Source organism: Rattus norvegicus, chromosome 5 (genome assembly GCF_036323735.1).
Source record: "Rattus norvegicus strain BN/NHsdMcwi chromosome 5, GRCr8, whole genome shotgun sequence".
NCBI classification, from domain to species: Eukaryota; Metazoa; Chordata; class Mammalia; order Rodentia; family Muridae; genus Rattus; species Rattus norvegicus.
The window spans coordinates 129169152-129190517 of record NC_086023.1 but is presented as its reverse complement, the minus strand read 5'-3'; the positions used below and the strand labels follow the sequence as shown (position 1 = coordinate 129190517).

The 21366-nt window shown below is 43.4% G+C and overlaps 1 protein-coding gene across 4 annotated transcripts in view; it reads left to right on the top strand.

Moving 5' to 3' along the window:
- The window catches only part of Osbpl9 (oxysterol binding protein-like 9), a 143063-nt gene that overhangs the window by 321 nt on the left and 121376 nt on the right, over window positions 1-21366 (top strand). The gene's annotated exons all lie outside the window — the stretch shown is intronic.

The window sequence follows — 21366 nt, the reverse complement described above, 5'->3', positions numbered from 1 at the left end:
GGGCGAGCCGGGTGCCTCAGGGAGTGGTTCTGGGGATCGGTAGGGTCTGTGCCTTGGCGAGGTATGGGTGGGCGTAGTCCCGGTGTGTCAGGTCAGCCCAGCGGTCCACTCTGTCTGTCCCTGCTGTCCCCAGCCCAGGCACTAACCGCACCCCTTATCTTCCCTCCGGGGCTCTAAGAGCGCTGCCTTCTCGGAGCAGTGGTCAGTGGAGCCTGGCCAGGTCCAAAGGTGACCCTCGTCAATACCGTGGTCTCTGAAATCCCGCCAGTCTGTCCAGCTAGGCTGTCCTACTGTGGGGATGCACCCCTCTTTCCAGCGGGGCGCGAGTGTAACGGACTCTGTAACTTTTGAGAGCAGAGGATTGCCTCTGCGCGAGTCTTCTGGTTGCGGAGATGTAGAAAGAGATGGTGCGGTTGCCCTGAAAGTTGTGTTCTGGGAAGGGCCGTCTGTTCGACTTCACTGTTAACCGGAGTTAGTGGCCCAGGGTAGGTAGATGAAGTGCTGTGGAGCCTATGTTCTGACCGCCTCTTCCACCCCCTTTGCATTAGAGATGAAAGGTGGGCGGTGTTGGAGAGATTACTAACGGGGCTACTTTCTTTGAGCTGTATCATTAATAATAGCCCGTGAGAAGAAGAAAAGCACCCAGAAGGACAAAATATAAAATGTCTTTAGAAAAATGATAGAAGGAAAAGGAAAAAATACGGTTATGCGAAGAGAGTTAATGTTGATGAGAGAAGTAGAGATACATAGTTATTCATTCATTTAAAAAATATCATTGAGTTCCTGTTCTGCGGGTCTCATTCCAGCCATAATCGACAGCGATGTAGACACTGCCTCTCTTCGCGAGAGCTTTTTAGTGTAGTCTGGTGGGCCCCTTAATTCATTTACTCTTAATAAATTTGCAAGGTAGGTATTCATTATCCCCAATTAATGTTCCCATTTTACAGTTTTGGAATCTGAGGCTCCAGGCTTTTAAGTAATTAGCTCAAGATCGCATAGGCAGCTGTTAAGTGGTGGAGTCAGGATTCCCATTAAATTTCTCTTTTGCTACAGGAAGGAGAAAAGTTCATGCTGTTAGGTGGGTTCTCCAAGAGTAAAAGAGTTGATCACCTCTATCATTCTTTAGATATGAACTTCTGTTCTCTGTATCCTTACTATTTTTATTTTTTGGTGGAGTCCAAGACTTTGCACATGCTAGGTCAACACTTTACGACTGACCCACATTCCTAGTTTGTCTTCTACATAATTTTTAAAGGATCAAATTTTAATGAGACACACACATATTGTTCAAAGCTGAATACAGTAGCCCATATATGTAGCCTCTTAATTTTAAGGTCAAGCAGAATAAGGTACCTAATGAGACCTTGAATCAATCCTCTCCCCCCCACCCCACTCCCCAATCAAAAATACTCAAAAACCACACACACACACACACACACACACACACACACACACACACGCACCCCATATTAAGATTATGTCAGATAGAAAAGGAACAACTACTCATTTTATCCTGGAAAACTGAAGAGTTATGAAATCCTATGACTAAGATAAATAAGGAATAGCATCAAGTTTCAGTGCATGTAAATGTGGTACATCAGCAAATCCCATGGAACCTAGCCAGCATATTCATGATGGCGTAATTTCGATTAGCAGCACTATAGAAATAAGTTACTCTTCAAATCCCAAATTTGTGTGGTCTGAAAGTAGGGCCATCCTAGAGAGGTCCCAAGTTAAGATTCTAGGGAGCTCTTAGCCTGGATAAAATGTCCCTATTCCTTGTTTTCTTTCTTCCCTGCTTGCTTTTTTTTATTTATTTATTTATTTATTTTTTGGTTCTTTTTTCGGAGCTGGGGACCGAACCCAGGGCCTTGTGCTTCCTAGGTAAGCGCTCTACCACTGAGCTAAATCCCCAGCCCCCCCCCCCTTTTTTTTTTAATATTTTCTGTCTGTCTCCTCCTCCTTGTAGATTTGGAGTGCTTGGACTCCTTGTCCTTCTGAGTTTTTCATAGACTTTTCTTTTTTCCCTTAATACTTTCCGAGCTTAGATTCTATAAAACATTCTTATTTTACACAGCAGGGGGGGATCGTGTTTCTCAATGATGGCTGTTTTAAAACATTTCTCCTGTTGTTTACTTACAGGGAATTGTACTATCTTGTAAAGCTAGAATGATCATCACAAGGAGAGAGTAGGAGTCGGATCAAATGTAGGCAGAGAGTTCTGTCACAGTTGGAGTGCGTTAGCGTTCTGATGGGTCTGTCTACATTAATGATTTGCATTTGGCTAATTCTCACAGCCACACCTTCTAGTAAGAATATCTGAACTGGCTGTGCCAAATTTTTTTTCTAATGCATTTAATTTTCAAAGGATAAAACACTCATACGATTTAAATACAAACCCAGCAGAGTGACTGTCCGTAAGTGATGGTGCCAGTGAGTGTTCCCAGTTTCTCTGCGTTTTCTCCATGAGGAAAAAAGCTCTGACACTTTATCCATATTTATCTTTCTTATCCGAAATGTGGACACAAGAACTTCTGCGTCTATATCAGGAATTTCAAATCCCAATTCATCTTCCATGACACTGCCACTTGGTTCTTCATACAATGTGAACTTACTGAGAGCTTTTCTGGGTCAGTCTCAACATAGAGTTTCAAGACACACAGTACTTGCTTCTTGATTCCCTCTAAGTCAGAAGGGGTGCCTGCTGGCAGCACTAGTGTGTGATCCTTCCAGGCACTTAAGCTTGCAGGCACTGAGCTGGCTGCAGAGTCCTGAGCTTGGTTTAGTTTCCCACAGGGGAGAGTTGTGCCAAGTGGCTGTTTCAAGGCCAGCAATGGAAGCTGGGGTAGTGTGCAGAGGCCAAGGGCAGGCAACAGACATAGGCAACAAGGACATGAGGTGACTAGACCACACCGGCCCAGGATGGATAGACTTGCCAGTTGTGCCACATTTTAATCAGGGTAGCAAATAGTCACTTTGTTCCTTGTTTCCAAAATTACTTGAGATCTAGTCTGGCTCTCTGGTTGTTGATTCCTTCTAGGTTGTTCCAGAAAATTCTAAATTAAACTAGATTGCCCTTGCTTTAGAGTCAGCCTCTACTGAGAATCAGCATTAAATCTCAGGACCGAGCTAGGGTCACCCGGATTGAATTGAAATAAGTTCAGTTGAGCCTTTTTTCAGCCTAGAACTTCATAAAAATTTACTAAGCTCTGGGGATGGGATGATTTTTTTTTTTAATTAACAGTCACTTTTTTTTTTTTTTTTTTGTATATGTGTTTGTGTTTCCGTGCAGGAAGATTTTATGCCATAGCACCTGTGTGGAAATCAGGACAACTTGAGGTAGCCAGTTTTCTCCTTCCACCATGTGGGCCCAGGGACAGAACTCAGGTTGTCAGCTTTGGTAGCAAGTACCTTTAGCAGCTGAGCCATTTCTCCAGTCCAGAATGATCTTTTTACTTTATTTTCATTTGTTTCATAATCTCTTTGCTAAGCTGATGGGTGAACCCCACAGCTTTGTACTTGCTAGTCCAACATGCTACCACGAATACATCCTCAGCACAGAGTTTTGCTTTTGAAGGAATGCTTACAGGGACTCTTTTTTTTCATGTCTGACTAACCATTTGTGTGTGTGTGTGTGTGTGTGTGTGTGTGTGTGTGTGTGTGTGTGTGTGAGAGAGAGAGAGAGAGAGGGGGGGGAGAGGCAGAGAGGGAGAGAGGCAGAGAGGTAGAGGGAGAGAGGGAGAGGGAGAGACAGAGACAGAAAGGGAGAGGAGAGACAGAGACAGAGAGAGACAGAGACACAGAGAGAGAGAGAGACACACATACACAGAGATATTTGAGCCCTGGCTGTCGTGGAACTCAGAGATCCACTTGCCTCTGCCTCCACCTTCCGAACGCTAGGATTAAAGGCGTACACCACCACTGCAAAGCCTCAAGTCAGCCTCTTAATCATAATCACTAGTTTTAATGTATTCTAGTGCTAGTCTATTCAGCAGGCATTTCTGTAGGGCTGACTTTGTAATAGTGCAGTTAGTGTATATGTTTGGAGTGCAAGTGTTGATTCCTTCATGTAAGAACTTCTGATCTAGCAGAGCAGATAACTGAATATAGTTTTAAAGCACTATGACAAGTGGCTGATGACATGGCTTGGAGTATAAAGTGCTTGCTGAACAATCACGACTAGAATTCAGATTCTCACATCTTATGTAAAAACTGATCAGGCATGGTTACCTTTAATTCTGGTACCCTGGAGGCAGAGATGAGGAGTCCACTGAGCAAGCTAGCTAGAATAGGCAGAATTAGTGAGCTCTGGGCTCAGCTAGAGAAGGACCAAGGAAGACAGCCAGTGCTAACTGTGAGCCTCCACTCACATGCACACACACATGTACACTCACATGCCCCCAAACATGTGAGCACATGCACACATAGTGCACACATGGTACATACATGTGCACATATATACACCAAATCATTGTGACAAGGTCAACAGTAGAAATAGCAATCTGCAGAAGTGTTGCCCAGAAAGGACCAGAAGGACGTTTGAACCGAGGCTTAAGAGATGAAGGTTGAGAAAAGAAAAAAAAAAGGCTATTTTAGGCAATAGGAAAACAAGAATAGACTGGAAAGTTGCAGAGCATAAGGTGTATTAGGAAGGGTTTACAAACTTCTAAGTGATACTAATGTAAAGGTGTATTTGAGAGATGGTAGGAGATTGAATTCTAGCAGGCATTTGGGGTCATAGGCCAGGCCTGGAGATAGATAAGGGCTCACTGGGTGAGAGCACAAAATTGTCTCATCTTTTTTTTTTTATTGTGTTTGTATGATACATGTATGTGCCCACCTGGGTATGTGCCAGTGTGTGCTCATGTGGAGGCCAGAGGGCTGACTCAAGTGTCTTCCTTGTCAAGTTCCTCCTTATTTATTTCATTTAAAAAAATTTATGAGCATAGGTGTTTTAACTACATGGATGCCTGTGGATCACGTGTGTGCAGAGTCCCTGGGACTGAAGTTTGAACCTTCATTTGGTTGTTGAGAATTAAATTCAGGTCCTTTGGAAGAGCAGCCAATGCTCTTAACTGCTGAGCCATCTCTCCAGCTCCTTCTGCCTTATTTTTTTTTTAAGATTTATTTATTTATTTTGTATATGAGTGCACTGTAGCTGTCTTCAGACACACCAGAAGAGGGCATCGGATCCCATTATGGATGGTTGTGAGCCACCATGTGGTTGCTGGGATTTGAACTCAGGACCTCTGGGAGAGCAGTCGGTGCTCTTAACCTCTGAGCCATCTCTCCAGCCCCTTCTGCCTTATTTTTTGAGACAAAAATCAAACCTGGAGCTCATCCATTTGGCTAAGTTGGCTGCTGATCAGTGAGCTCCAGAGATCCACCTATTCCTGCCTGCCTCCTCCTACCCCCACCCCACCCCACCCCAGCACTGGTGTTGTAGATGTGTGGTTGGTATGCCTGGCTTTGATGTCAGTCCTAAGGACCCAATGGGTCAGCATGCTTATGTGGCAGGCACTCTACTGACTGAGCCGTACCTTCACCATCCCTCCACACCTTCTGTTCTCACAGCAGAGTTTTGTATCCAAGCCTCAAACTGGGATCCTCCTGCCTCTACCTCCTGAGTGAGTTCTATTTTTATTACTAGATGAGGTGACCAGGAAGAACTAAGGATATAAGTGTGAGAACACCGTGTGAACTATCAGTTTTTAATGTGAATCATAAAAGAGATGAGAAAGGAGGGAGAATTGAAGGAGACAGTTTTGTGAGGAATTAGAAGATGAGAATGTTGGTAGATTTGTTTAATTTGCTGATTTGGCAAATATTTATTGTGTATCTACTGTGCCAGGGTTTCTATGTTAGCTGATGAGGTGGAAGCCGCCCATATCGGTGTAACACTTAAGTGTGCTGGAGGACATAGCAGGTAAAAGCCGTGGGGACACACATGATGTTTGGGGTATGGGCCTTGAAGGAATACACCTGACAGTCTTAGCAGGTTTAGACAGGTTTTCCAGAGGAAACAAGATTATTGTGATCTGAGTAGAGAGGTTAGGCACATGAGCAGAGGGGGGAAAAGTACTGGAGACACAGAATGAATGCTTCAGGAAGAGACAGCTGAAGAGCTTGTCGGAGGCAGCTTGGGTTGGAAGCCAGCTACAGAGAGGTGACCTTGAGGGCTAAGCAAGCAGAAGTGGGTGTGTTTGGTGGATCATGAAAGGCTTTCTTGGCATTTCACCTTGAAATGCTAAGCAATTTGAACTTTATCCCTAGGGCTCTGAAGTGTCATATTCTAAGTACTTTTATTATTGAGAAGACTTTTACTGTAGAAAAAAAATTGAACTTCTATAAAAGAGGACAGAATTATTGACATCCAGCTCTAAGTTATCAGCATATTGTTGAAGTTATACCTGGTTTTGCCTTCTAGCACCATGCTCCCAGGAATAAGACTCAGACTCAAAATATATTTACAAATACCTTGGCCACATAGGTAGGCTCTTCTCTGACTAGATCATAACTATAACAACCCGTTTATTCTAACCAGCATTCTGCCATGTGTCTGGTTGCCTGTGCTCAGGTGCCATGCGTCTGTCTCCTCACCTCTTCTTGGCCAATCTCCCCTCTCTCTCTATCCCAGAATCCTTTCTTTCTCCCAGATATCTCACCTCATTCCCTGCTTAGGCCCTAGGCATTGGCTTTTTAATTGACAGATAGATGATGCATCCATACAATGCACAAGATATTCTTTCTATAGCATATGGCTAATCCTGTTTATTAATACTCCCCCCAGCTCCTTTTCTCTGTCTGTCCTTCCCTCCCTCCCTCTCTCCCTCCTTTGTTTCCTTCTTCTTAAAGACAGGGTCTTGTGTAGCCCCCACCTATCCTCAAACTCTTATAAAGATGATCCTCCTGCCTCTACCTCCCAAACAAAGGGACTACCCAGATGTATGGCACCACACTCAGAATGTGTGTGTGTGTGTGTGTGTGTGTGTCTGTGCGCGCGCGCGCGCATCTGTATTAAAGACAGGGTCTCACTGCGTCAGCTGTTCTTAAACTCATAGGATTACAGATGCATATTGATGTGCCCAGCTCAACTGAGTTATTTTAAAGCATACTCCAAATACTATATTAAGACTTATTTGTGAATATTTCAGTGTATACTAACTAAACATTAAGAGTTTTTAAAATGTTTTAAAAATTAAAATTGTGTATTTCTGCATGTACTGTGTATGTGTATGCTTAGAGGACAGTTCACTTGTGCACGTCGTCAGTCAGAGGACAGCTTGCCAGAGGTAGTTTTCTCTGTCCAGCATGTGGGTTCAGGGGTTAGAGCTCAGGTCATCAGGCCAACTCAATAGCCCCCAAATTTCTCGTTTTAAAGAGTGTTACTAAAATACTTTTATTATTGTAATAATTTAATAATGTCAAATATGAAGTGTGTTGATTTCCTGACAATCTTGATTAACCATTACTCTCTCAGCAGTTGCTTTGAGTCAGGCTTCCTAACAAGATCCGCACGTAAACTTGAGTATCTGGGGCTGATGTGGCTGCATCTGTAAATATACGCTGTGTGAATACAAGCATTTGAGTTTGGATCCCCAGCACACATGTGTGCAGAACCTGATCCCTGCAGTCTCCTGGCCTGCCGGACAAGATGAATGGGGGAGGGGTAATAGTTTTGGGGCCGGATGAGTTGAAATGACGTGTTAAGGGCTAGAGTTTGGGACAGAAATTAATCTTTATTAATTTTCCACATATGAAGAATTGAGTGACTGAAAACTGGCATCTTTGGAGACAGTTCAGGAAAATTTTATTGGATTAGTTACTGATTGCCTTGTCACTCTAAAGCACAACAGCACGAAACACTATCATTTCAGTTTCTGCAGGACAGAACTTTGTGTTTCAAGCTCAGGGTCTCATGACATTGGAGTCAGGGCTACGCCTTCTGAAGCACTCAGCTGGGCTGGCTTCTAAATCACCATTGGCAGAAAGCCTCAGCTCCCTGCTGGCTGTTGGAAGATGGCCCCAGTTTCTCAACAGGTAGTGTGTCTCCCTTGGGATACTTGAGTGCTAACGTGACAGGGAAGCTAGCTTCACCCAGAGAGAGCGATTCAAGTGAGATCAGGTAGGAAGCCATCATTCTCTTATGACTACTCTCCTGTCACTTCCGCTGCATTTCTTCATTAGTTCACCTCACGCTCCTGTAGACAGACATTTTACACATAGGGAGGGAAATTAGGCTTTGTCTTTCAAAGAGCTTGTGCTGAGATTGTAATCCACAACAGCCATGTTTAAGTGAGTGAGTGATGGAGGAGGGGCACCTCAACAGGAGAGTGAAAGCAACAGCCAGAGTTAGAAGAGGAAATGCAGCAGAATGTGGGAGTCTCGGAAGTCAAGTGGGAAGCATAAAGTGGTCTGAATACTGCCGAGAGGTTGACAGGTGAGATCCAGTATACAGCCCACTGGATTGGTGGACTTGGAGATCATGGATGTCTAGTGAGGGCCGCTTCTGTGGAGTGGTGGATACAGAGGGCAGGTTGCGGTGGCTTGAAGAGTAAGTAGGCAAACGAGTGTAGGTAAGATATGTTCCCTGCAGAAACTGGTGCAGAAAGTAGGTGATTGATGGACAGTTCCTGAGTTAGCCATGGGTTGAGGTAGCGAGGTCCAAGGTAACAAGGAGAACAAAGTGGACTGTAAAGACTGAGGATAGGGCTGGAGAGATGGCTCGGTGGTTAAGAGCACTGACTGCTCTTCCAGAGGTCATGAGTTCAATTCCAGCAACCACATGGTGGCTCACAACCATCTGTAATGAGATCTGGTGCCCTCTTCTGGCCTGCAGTCACATATGCAGGCAGAATGCTGTGCATAAAATAAATAAGTCTTTAAAAAAAAAGACTGAGGATAATGGCCTTGGGAAGTAGTAAAGGGAGAAAATATGTTAGGAAGGAGCTGGGTCATAATGTGAGTGAGAATCAGATGTAGTAGGTTACCTTTGCTGCTCAGTATTCTTTGTAGCAGTCATTAGGGAGATTGGGTCTTTGCTATTGTACAGTGACTGCAATGGATCTCTGATGACTTTGCATTAAACCCCCGATAGTCAAAGCAGTTCACTGATATTTAACAATTGACAGCCATCTGCTCATGGTTATTTTTTTTAAAGTCTGTATAATTTACATGGATTTTTAGGTTTCTTTTTAAAGATGTATTTTATTATTTTATATGTATTCATGTTATGCTTAAATGTATGTCTGTGCACTGTGTGCATGCCTGAAGTCCACAGAGGCCAGGATAGGGCAACAGATCTCCTGGAATTGGAGTTACAGACAGTTGTAAACTGCTGTGTGGATGCTGGGAACAGAACACAGGTCTACCACAAGAGCAGCCAGTGTTCTTAACTGTCTAGCCATCCCTCCAGCCCCTGAATTTTAGGCTTTTGAAGCACTAAAATGTACGTTTCTCTTGTAGCATCATTCTAGAATGATGTTAACATCAATCTCATCATATATTCAAAAGTAAATTTATACCTTAAGTAAGCTTTTTTTGGGGGGGTGCAATGAACTTTATTGATGGTATTCAAGAGAGAAGGGAGGGCTCTCTAGGCCCCTCCTGTTATTATGGGGTCTGGGATGGAAATTATGAGGGAGATGCTCAGTGTTGGGGGCTGAGTTGGGATGGGGACCCCTTAGCAACTGAGGGCCTCTCTCTTGCCCTCAGTATCCTTGCTGGACTGGGGTGGGTAGTCCAGGGTTTCTTACTCCTTGGAGGTCTTGTAGGCCATAAGGTCCACCACCCTGTTGCTATAGCTGTATTCATTGTCATACCAGGAAATGAGCTTTACAGAATTGTCATTGAGAGCAATGCCAGCCCCAGCATCAAAGGTAGAAGAGTAGGAGTTGCTGTTGAAGTCACAGGAGCCAACCTGCTTCTCAGTGTAGCCCAGGATGCCTTTTAGTAGGCCCTCAGACGCCTGCTTCACCACCTTCTTGATGTCATCATACTTGGCAGGTTTCTCCAGGTGGCATGTCAGATCCACAACGGATATATTGGGGGTAGGAACATGGAAGGCCATGCCAGTGAGTTTCCCATTCAGCTCTGGGATGACCTTGCCCACAGCGTTGGCAGCACCAGTGGATGCAGGGATGATGTTCTGGGTTACCCCACAGCCATCACACCACAGCTTTCCAGAGGGGCCATCCACAGCTTTCCAGAGGGGCCATCCATAGCTTTCCAGAGGGGCCATCCACAGCTTTCCAGAGGGGCCATCCACAGCTTTCCAGAGGGGCCATCCACAGCTTTCCAGAAGGGGCATCCACAGTCTGCTGAGTGGCAGTGATGACATGGACTGTGATCAAGAGCCCTTCCATGATGCCAAAGTTAAGCAGTTGGTGGTGCAGGATGCATTGTTGGCTTCTTGATTGAGTTGTCATATTTCTCGTGGTTCACACCCATCACAAACATGGGGACATTGGCTGAAGGGACAGAGATGATGACCCTTTTGGCCCCACCCTTTAAGTGAGCCCCAGCCTTTTCCATGGTGGTGAAGATGCCAGTAGACTCCATGACATACTCAGCACCAGCGTCACCCCATTTGATGTTAGCGGGATCTTGCTCCTGGAAGATGGTGATAGGCTTCCCGTTGATGACAAACTTCCCATTCTCAGTCTTGATGGTGCCATTGAATTTTCCATGGGTAGAGCCATACTGGAACATGTAGACCATGTAGTTGAGGTCAACGAAAGAGTTGTTGATGACAACAATCTCCACTTTGCCAGATGCAGAGAAGGCAGCCCTGGTAACCAGGCACCCAATATGGTCAAATTCGTTCATATCAACCTTCACCATCTTGTGTATGGGACAAGGCTGGCACTGCATGAGAAGATGTGGCTGTCTCTGGCACAGGGAGGATCAGAGAATGCTTTTTTTTTTAGTGAAGGATCTTGTCACGCGGATCATGCTGCTTTGGCCCAATCCTCCAACTTTGGTTTCCTGCATTCCGGGATGACCGGAACCCAGCAACCAGCACACTCAGCAGTAAATTGTTGCAAATATCAAATAAACTTTTCATTATGTTTATATGGCTTGCTTCAGTGCGGGCTGAGTATCTCTTATCCAGTATACTTGAGACCAGAAGTAGTTTGCATTTTAGAATTTTAAAAATTATTTTGGGGTTTGTACCTATCATGAGATATTTTATGGTTAGGGGTCAAGTCCAGGTTTAGTGAGAAGATCCTGTCTCAAAAGAAGGAGAGTGTTTGCAGAAGACAGACAAGTGCACACATATGTCTGCACATATGTATGCACATGTGAACATGCACGCACACACACAAATTTCAGATTCTGGAACATTTTAAATTTCAGGTTAGGAATGCTTAGACTATATGTAAAGTAGCTTTAGACTTGTGAAAGGAATAAAAGCAGAAGTGTGTCTGAATTTAGGTGCCTCAAGGAAAGCAAAGAAAACCCCTAAAGTAAACGTGATGTAGCGGGAAGAGGTGGAGATCTGCACTGTCTTCTGCCTGTCCAGTTCTGACATTGTAAATCTGTGTTGTCATCCACAAAGTTCAGCACCGAGACTGAGTCATCGGCTGCACCACCCTCCAACTGCAATGAAACCTCATATTGTAAGCAAGTTAGGGTTACATTAGCAGCTATTCCAAGGGTGGTGCCCCACATGGGCCACATGCTGGACACGACTGCACCAGCCTTGTTTCTTCTCTCTCCCTTGAACAATTCTACTTTCTTGTGGTTTTCTTTTTTCCCCCCTTTTAATGTGTACGGATGTTTTGCCTGCATGTAGTTTCATCTAGTTCTTTGATATATTTAATCATTTATATCTGGTGTAGTCAACTAGCCACATTCCTAGTACATTCTTTTTTTTTTTAATTTTTATTTGATAGTTTATGTATTTACATTTCAAATGTTATCTCTTTCCCCTCCCCCTCCTAGTACATTCATTTTTTTAAAAGATTTATTTATTTATTTTGTATATGAGTACACTGTAACTGTCCTCAGACACACCCAACCCCATTACAGATGGTTGTGAGCCACCATGTGGTTGCTGGGATTTGAACTCATGACCTCTGGAAGAGCAGTCAGTGCTCTTAACCATTGAGCCATCTCTCCAGCCCCCATACATTCTTTATCTGTACAGCAAGCTTGTAATCTCTTAAACAGCAGTTTGTATTGAACATTATTATCTTCAGGGCCCATAGTGTAGCCCACAGGGGCAGTGAATGCCCCTGTTCTTCAAACCAGGCTTAGAGGTGAGATACAAGAGACAATTATAGAGCCTTGTAAGTATTGCAGAATATATTAGTAGCAATATGCCCATGTCTATGGCTTATGTAAAACTCACTTGAATTTATAGTAACAGCAGTGGTTTTTAATTAATCCTCTGTAGACTGAAGACTTGAGTGATCTGCTTGTTCTTCAGACAGGCTGTCAGTTCTTGCTGCTGTTGTTGTGGGCAGGTGTTTTGTTTATTTGGATTTGCTTTAGTTTGTGGAGACTGGGTCTTACCTGTAACCCAAGCTACCTGGAACTCATGGTGCATAGACATACATGCAGGCAAAACATCCGTACACATTAAAAGGGGGGAAAAAAGAAAACCACAAGAAAGTAGAATTGTTCATCTTAAACGTGCTGTGTCTTTATGTGGTGGGTACCGCACACTAGATTTTCAGATGTGTAGTAGACAATTGCAACCAAAGCTAGAACAACACAGAGGTGATTTAGATTAGGAATTACATTGTTTTAATACAAAAAGAGAAAAACAAATGGCCAGCTGAATAATTTATTTTTTTTCTTTAAAGATTTATTTATTTAATGTATATAAGTAGCTGTGTTCAGACACACCAGAAGAGGGCATTAGATCCCATTATAGATGGTTGTGAGACACTATGTGATTGCTAGGAATTGAACTCAGGACCTTTAGAATAGCAGTCATTGCTCTTAACCTCTGAGCAATCTCTGCAGCCCTATTTTCTTTCTTAATGACTTTATGGTAAAGGACTATCTTCTCAGACTAGGACCAGCCTGCCTGCCTGCCTGCCTCCTTCCCTCCCTCCCCCCTCCCTCCCTTTATTTTGAGACAGAGTCTTGGTAGATAACACAGTATAACTTAGAGCTCCTAACTCACTGCTTTAGCTTCCTAAGTGCATGGATTTCTTTTTTAAAAGAAAAAAATTTAAAATATTGTTTTTAGAAATTAAGTTTATAACATACATGGATTCATATAAATGGAATCATGTTCAAAGAAAGTATTTTGAGTTACTCATAATTAATTTTTTTCTCCTCACCTGGCAAGGTTAGGTTCATTGGAAGCTGTGGGTGTGGTGCTTCTCTAATTCCAGTACTCAGAGTGTGGAGGTGGGAGCATCTGGATTTCAAGTCTGTCCAAGGCTGCACAGTGAGCTTGAGGCCAGCCTGGACTGGAAGAGGTCCTGTCCCAAAAAATTTTTTAAAAGTATGAGCAGATTTTTTATTTCCTGGATTTTGTTCACATAAAGCCTCTGTGTTCCCTTGTTTTTTGTATTTTATTTTAGTAATATTTTATTTTTTGAGACAGGATCTTATTATATAGCTGATTTCAAACTTACCATCCTCCTGCCTTCACTTCCTGGTAAGACATGGCCAAGTGGGGAGTAATTATAGCGCAATTGGTTATATAAACATCTGGGTGGAAATGTGCCCTATTCCTGTAAGGCTCTGTAGGATTTTACAGACCTCCACCTCCTCCACCTAGGAGGGCCCTCACAATCCAAGGACAGTGAACCGGTCAGTCTTGCTGCCAGTGCTCAGTGCTCCAACACTTTCTCAGCTGTTTTGGATAAACACTAATTCCAGTACTCTTCTTTCCCCTCCCTGCTATGGAGGAGGGTGTCCTCTGTGCTGGGGTTCTTGGGTATAGATGATGTAGGATTGGAATGTGATGATTCTTTGTTTAATCGTTTGAGACTGTTTTTAAAACAGCTTCCACTAGCTGTATAAGGGATTCAATTTCAAGAGGCTGTTCTATCTTTCATGTTATTGACCAGTTGGATATATTTGGGAAAGTACTGCTTCATAGCCATGCCAATTTTAAAGTCAGGGTTTCTCTCCTTTCCTTTCCTTTCCTTTCCTTTCCTTTCCTTTCCTTTCCTTTCCTTTCCTTTCCTTTCCTTTCCTTTCCTTTCCTTTCCTTTCCTTTGTTAAGTCATAAGAGTTTGGGGCCAGGGAGATGGCTCAAGACACTCGTTGAAGACTGATGACCTGAGTTTGGTTTTCCGGGACCCACATGATGAGAGGAGAAGTGAGAACTGATTCCTGCATGGCTCCAGATTCTCAGATTCATCCTTGCTCTCCCCTGTAACCACATTTCCCTTAAGCACCAACATTTGTGATAGAAATTCTCTAAGGAAACCTTTTCTGAGAAAGTGTTTGTGTTCTTAAGATTTACCTTTGTTTTCATATTTACATACTAGATTTCAAATGCTTTCCCTACCTAACCTGGTCCAAGTTGGGTTCTGCAGCATGAGTCCTGGGATTGACACAGCAATGAAGCTTTACCCTTCCAGCTGTTGTCCTTGTTAACTAGATTTGTCTTGTGTGTTACACATGTTTTCACACACATGTATTTTGAAGTTTTGGGGGACTATCGTTTCATTTACAAGTGTATGTCTGTGCATTATGCATGTAAGTGTGTGCAAGTGCTTACCACACACACACACACACACACACACACACACACACACACACGTTGGGGTCAGAGACAACTTGTGGTAGTCAGTTCTTTCCTCCGGCCTTGTAGGCTCTGGGAATCAAACTCAGGTCACCATTTTGCAGAGTGTCTCTCCCCGACAAGCCACAGCTCTCTCTCCCTCTTCTCCCCACCAGGCCACAGTTTGTTCGTTCTCTCTCTCTCTCTCTCTCTCTCTCTCTCTCTCTCTCTCTCTCTCTCTCCTCCCCTCCTCCCCTCCCCCCCTCCCCTCCCCTCCCCTCCCCACCAGGCCATGGCTCACTCTTTCCACTGAGCCACATTCTCTCTCTCCATTGAGCCACAGTGCACTCTTTAAAATGTTAGAGTTTTCTTCTAGTTCTCATTTTATTTTGTACCCATATTGGTCTTTTTCCAAGTCAGGAAAAAGTTCCTCAGGCATTTTTTTGATAAAGATATGAAATTGAATGATAAATAATAGATTATAATTTCACAGTTTAGTGGGGGAAATACTAATATTGAAGCACAAAGCACTTGGAGTTTAACACTTCCCCATTATTTTCCTCAGTCAACTCTCTTTAAAAAAACATGAATCAATATTTAGTGTTTTGGGGCGGTGTTTGGGAAACAGAACAATCCGCATTGAAGTCTAGTGCACATCACTGATGTGCTATAAATAATTTGCGAAGTGTGTGCTCCTCTTCAGTATTTAATATTTAACTTCATAAAGAATGCAAAATCCTAAGTCATCTTGGCTGTCCCTAATTGAACTTGTGGTTCTCTTCTCTGAGCTGTTAGCCTGAAATTCTCCCTTAAAGATAAGATTGTCCTTTTAAAAAAAGAATGGAAGAGCCCATTGTGGGGTCACACACCCTTGTTATCCTTGCGCTCTGGAGGCTGAGGCAAAGGGATGGCCCAGAGTTCAAGGATAGTCTGGGCTACACAATTCCAGGCTAGCCTGGGCTCTAGGACAATCCTGTTTCAGAACCAAACAACACAGTGAGAGGCTGAGTCTGGAGCAGTGTTCGGGTGCTTGCCTAGCATTTTTGTTGCCCTAGATTTGACTCTCAGCACTGATAACCAAAACCATAACACTACAACAAGCTCCAAACCAAAAGCAGCGATTGCTTGCTGCCGCTTACGCTGCGGCAGATTCCTAGAGCATCAGCCTTTACCCCTAATTCTGAAATCCCCAAAGCTTTGAATTCTAAAAGCCTTTTCTCTAAATTTATGGCATTTTTTTGTTTGAAAGCAAAACCTGTCTTGAATTAATGTGTAGCTATTTATAGTCCTCATTACACTTATACATATTTATATGCTGTACTGCAGAAATAGTAATGTGCTTGTGAGGTTTGCATCCCTGGTTACCCCAGACTGTATTGCAGGTCTGGCTTTTACTGTAATTTATATAATGTATGTATATTACCTTTGTGCATTCGTGAATTTGAAAAGATCCAAAAAAAGCCTTGTTGTTGAGTGATCCAGGAGTTTGCATGCTAGGCACCTGGGAAGGAAAGCAGGGTGCTGTCCTCTGAGTGTACACGAGTGACAGCTCCATGGGGTGACATCCACTCACCTGAGGACAGGCCGGTCACTCAGTCTCTGACACAAGGCACTTAAGAAAGGCATAGATTGAGCAGGCTTCCCATGACTGGTAGGGATGTACCTGGGTTCGTCATTTTGTTTCTCTCACTTTCTATCTGTCTGTGGCCAAGTTCCTTAACTATTTCCCTTTGATTTCTCCATTATCAGGTAAAAACTTATGCTGTGCTAGTCTGACACCCTGAATTCAATCCCCTGAACCCATGGTAGAAGGAGAGAACTGATCTTAAGAGGAGAGAATTTAGTCTTTTTTGGCTGGGCAGGCACTGCTGGAAGCAGGCAAGCATGTGGTGGAGCAATGGGAGAGAAAGAGGGGCCGAGTAGCTTGTGGACTATAAGGAGAGGCAGAAGCTGAGATGAAGGCAATGAGAAACAGCCTATTGTGAGAGGCCTGCACAGCTACCAGAGGCTATGGTGATGTCTGAGCCCATGCTGCTGACAAAGGCCATGTCTGGTCTGAGATCCTGCTGCATTTGGGGTCCATGTTGATGTCTGTGGCTGGCCTGTACTACCTACCCTTAAGGCTATGAGGATGTCTGTGGCCTGTACTACATACAGCCTGAAACCATGCTGATATTTGAGGGCTATGCAGAGGTGGCTCTGCTCCTCAGAGACATGACCTCAGGAGAGCTGGCCCTTCCCCTTACCTAGCCAGAGAGAAAGCCAGCTCTGGTTGCTGTGAGCATGGGAAAGCTGACAGGCTGACCAACCCAACTACCACCCACATCTTCCCCATCTATACTGTTGGAGCACATGAAGGGCATGGTCTGGACCTGCAGATACATAGCTGCAGGATCCCCAGGATTCAGGGCAAGCGTAAGATATCTGATAAGACTAACTCTGTGAGGATCCAGTATTGGTGTTGTAGCAGAAGTCAGAGGGCTTGAGCTAGCTTAACGATTCGTTGTAACGGACACTTGAAGTAAGCTCTTTGGATGGAAGGGTATACAGCGCCATACACTGCAAATTCCAATTCACGACAAAGAACAATCAGGTGATGGGGATGTGGGAAAGTTGGAGGAGCCAAATGGATGGACGTGCACAGAAAGCTGAGGTAGACAGAGGAGCAGGTTGTTCCCCGAAGGGCTCAGTCAGTGAGATGGTTTGTGTTGTTTCCTTTTGTTTTCTAATTTTCATTTTTAAAAATTTACTTTTAGGTGGGGTTACAAGGTTGGAGGGTGGATATGGAAGGACAGGGAGATGAGTGGGGCTGGGGTGCATGATGTGAAATTCCCAGAGTCAATAAAAAAAGTTGTCTTTTGTCAAAAACAAACCAAACCAACAAAACACCCAAAAGTTGTCTTTTGAGCAAGGCAAGAGAATTTCTGTGACTTCCAGGCCATCCTGAGTTATAGTCTAGAGCAAAACTGTGCCTCAAAAACTAAAGGAGCATAAGCAAAAGGAGCTGTCTCAAGCTTATTGTGACAACTTAAATACAGCAGTAAGTAATACACTGGCACACACGGTAACGGTGATGACACACCAATGCCTGGCACACACCGTAAAGGTGATGACACCAGTGTTGATGTGTGTCATTTGGTAATACGTGTGAAATGTACATTGATCCCATTATGGAGCTGTGTGTCAAGTGGAGCAGTAACTTTGTCTGTCTGAGTACTGGGCCAGTGCATTCAGTTTCTGATTATGGAGATATGGGATGCCTCAGGCCAAGGGGTGGTTCCTGTTACAGAAGTTTAATGGCATTAACACTGACAGGAAGAGGCAGTCTCTCCATATTAGAGACCCACCCATTGTCAGAACCCAATCCATGTAAAACTTCTGCCTTGGCTTTCTGGTTTTAGTTTTGACCTGCTTTATATAATGCTAATTATATCGAGTAAAAAGAAAAATATTGTAAGTATAGTTAAATGAGTTTTCACATTTGCTTATGGTCTCGTGACTGTATCCGAATCAAAGCATAGAGAATTATTGACATTCTGCAAAATCCCTTTCTGTCCTTTTTTTTTTTTTTTAAATCTATCCCACTTTGAAGAGCAAGTGTTTCTGAATTCATGGTTTCTGTCTTCATAGTTAGTGCACTGGGACATTGCTGTCTTGCCCTAGGATTGATGGTCCATGTTGCAACACTGGCTAGGCACATGCCCACATGGGGGTGAGCCAACAGGAGTCTTGGTGTGGAAGCGTTTGACTTTTTTTCGCATTCTTTTTCCACAGATGCCTACTATCATTTACTAAATGTTTGTTTAGTATTCTTTACAGAAGCTTGGTTGGGTGACAGATTAGGGGGAAAGATACAAGAATAAACCAGACACCTTGACTTTTTAGAAAAAGTGACAAAGAACACATACATCATCAGGTAAGATCATAGAAATGCTGTGCGTGGACACAGATCAGTTACATCTGTGGGCGATTTCTAGCAAGTCAGGCGAGACTCTTGTTTAAGATAAATGTATTTTAAGCAAAGTGAAAATTAATGTTAAAATATAAGTTTTTAAGTGTCTTTATGTAACAGGCTTAGGAGACATTCTTTGCTTCATGAAAGGGGAATAGGATTGGGTTAAACGACACACTCATCTTCAGTGAGCTTTAAATATGCTTGTGCAAAACTTTTCCTGACATTTACTTGTGAAGCAGTGTAAACCCACATTTATATATTAATTAAACAGGTTTTCATAGATGACCAAGCCAGCTCAGTCAATCAACAGGGTCTCAAGGGAGGGAGTGAGGATTGAAAAGAAAAAGACAACATTATAATATGACTTCAGCCAGTGCTGAGGCTGAAACAGGTGTATTATTTCCCAGTCAGCTTTTATACCATTCTGGGTACTTGCAGAGAATAGGGTCTATTCTTAGATCAAAGACAAAGTAATCAAACGAGGTAATAAAGAGATCACATAGGATAGTAAGCAAACAGCAATAAACAAAGTCCCTGGGAGTCACTGGGTCTGGGGGCTTATCAGGATTACCTAGACAAAAGGGAAGTCACACATTCCATAGTCGTGTTTACCTTGATCCTTGCATTAGCCCAAATGTTAATATTCTTACCTGAGCCTACTTCCTAGAGGTCACTGACAAGTATTTGCCAAATTTCTATAAGCACGTACCGAAAGCCCTCCACACATAGACAGTATAGTATACTGGCTTCAGGCTAGATTCTGTGAGTCAGTTAAGTCCCCATCCCTTTTTTCTTTGCAGTGCTGGATCCAGGATCTAGGATCTCATGCATGCCAAGCAAACCATCTATCACTGAGCTGCTTCACCTCATGTTTTTGAGTATCTAATGCATGCTAAAAATATACTGAACTGATTTTCTTAAAGCTTATAAAAAAGGTTAGAGAGCTAAATAGTTACAATTAACATACAAATTAAGTAGCTACTCCAGGATTGAAGAGATGGCTCACCAATTAAGAACATTTAACTGCTTTTGAAGAGGGCCCAGCACCCACATAGTGGCTTACAACTGTATGGAACCTTAGTTCCAGGGATTCTGACGCCCTCTTCTGGCCTCCTCAGACACTGCATGTATATGTTGCAATATAGTCTTGCAGGCAAGACACCTATACGCATAAAATAAATTAAAAAGTATAAAAAAATTACTTTGGGGCTGGAGAGATGGCTCAGTGGTTAAGAGCACCGACTGCTCTTCTAGAGGTCCTGAGTTCAATTCCCAGCATGGTGGCTCACAACCATCTGTAATGAGATCCGATGCCCTCCTCTGGTGTGTCTGAAGACAGCGACAGTGTACTCATATACATTAAATAAACAAATTTTAAAAAATTATATTTTAAAAAAAGGATTACATTGGCACTGTCTTGATTTTGTGTTTATATAATTACTAACTTGTGATTGTTTTATTGTAATATTTCAAAGTGCAATTGAACAAAATGTGGTCAAAAATCTGAAATTAGGAGTGGGAGAAGTGGTTCAGCAGATAAAGGCATTTATCATCAAGCCTGATAACATAATTTTAATCCCTGGGACCCATGTGATAGAAGGAGAAACTGACTCTTGAAAGTTTTCTCAACCTCCACCTGCATGTCACGGTGTACCCATGTCCCCCATAAGTAAATGTGCTAAAAAGGGAAGACCACCGGAATGCATGTTTGCAATCCCAGTTCTCGGGAGGTGAAGGCAGAAGGAAGAAGAATCCAAGGTTATCCTCAGCTAAGTAGCTAGTTTGAGACCAACCTGGGCTACTCTGTCTTAACAAACAACTCAGAAAGTTATCAGAAAAAGAGAAAAGGGGGTTGGGGATTTAGCTCAGTGGTAGAGCGCTTGCCTAGCAAGCACAAGGCCCTGGGTTCGGTCCCCAGCTCCAGTGGGGGTTGGGGGGGAGAAAAAGAAAAAAGTTTCTTTTGTTTTGCCTGGGAGTGTTGAATAGTCTGAATTGACTGAATAAGCGTATTCAACTAAATATGTTTGTTGAATGAGTAGGATGCCTGAGAGGAGAGGCTGGGAGGATGTACACAGTGCACTAATTCCTCCCCTGTCTCAGATACTAACTAAGTTCTGGGAGATAGTAAATGTAATACTAGTAAAATTGTAATTAGATTTCCTATGCGACAAGGAGAAAAGGCACACAAACATGTAATGCAGGATTTTAACAGTGTGGTAGAAACATGTGCCAGCTGTGGAGGGAGGATGTGGGAAGGGTCCACAGAGGAGGTGTGCGCACACACACACACACACACACAGGCATGCATGCTTAGTGTAGAGTGGGCAAAGCTAACAAGACGTGTTTGAAAGGAAGCGTATAGAAGTACAGGAAAGTTTCCCTTCCTGTCACCTCTGAGTTGGAAAGCTCGAAGAATCAACTGAACCACACAATAAGAAGATGGGGTGGGTGCAAGTTTATTAGGGCACGAGGGACCACACACAGGAGACTCCAAGACAGTCAGCTGCCAGGGCTTAGTGTCTTCACTGGGGAGAGTGAAGTGAGGAGCTAGTGACACTTTAAAGGGGGTAAGTGATTTTGGGGGTGGGGAGCTTGAAGAGTGGAGAGCGGCTTGAGACAAGGTTCCACGGGCTCTAGGTGGTTTGATTTTCCAGCTTCTTCCTGTGTGATACTCCTCATTTCTTATCACTCCTGGTTCAGTGAATCTGGTCCT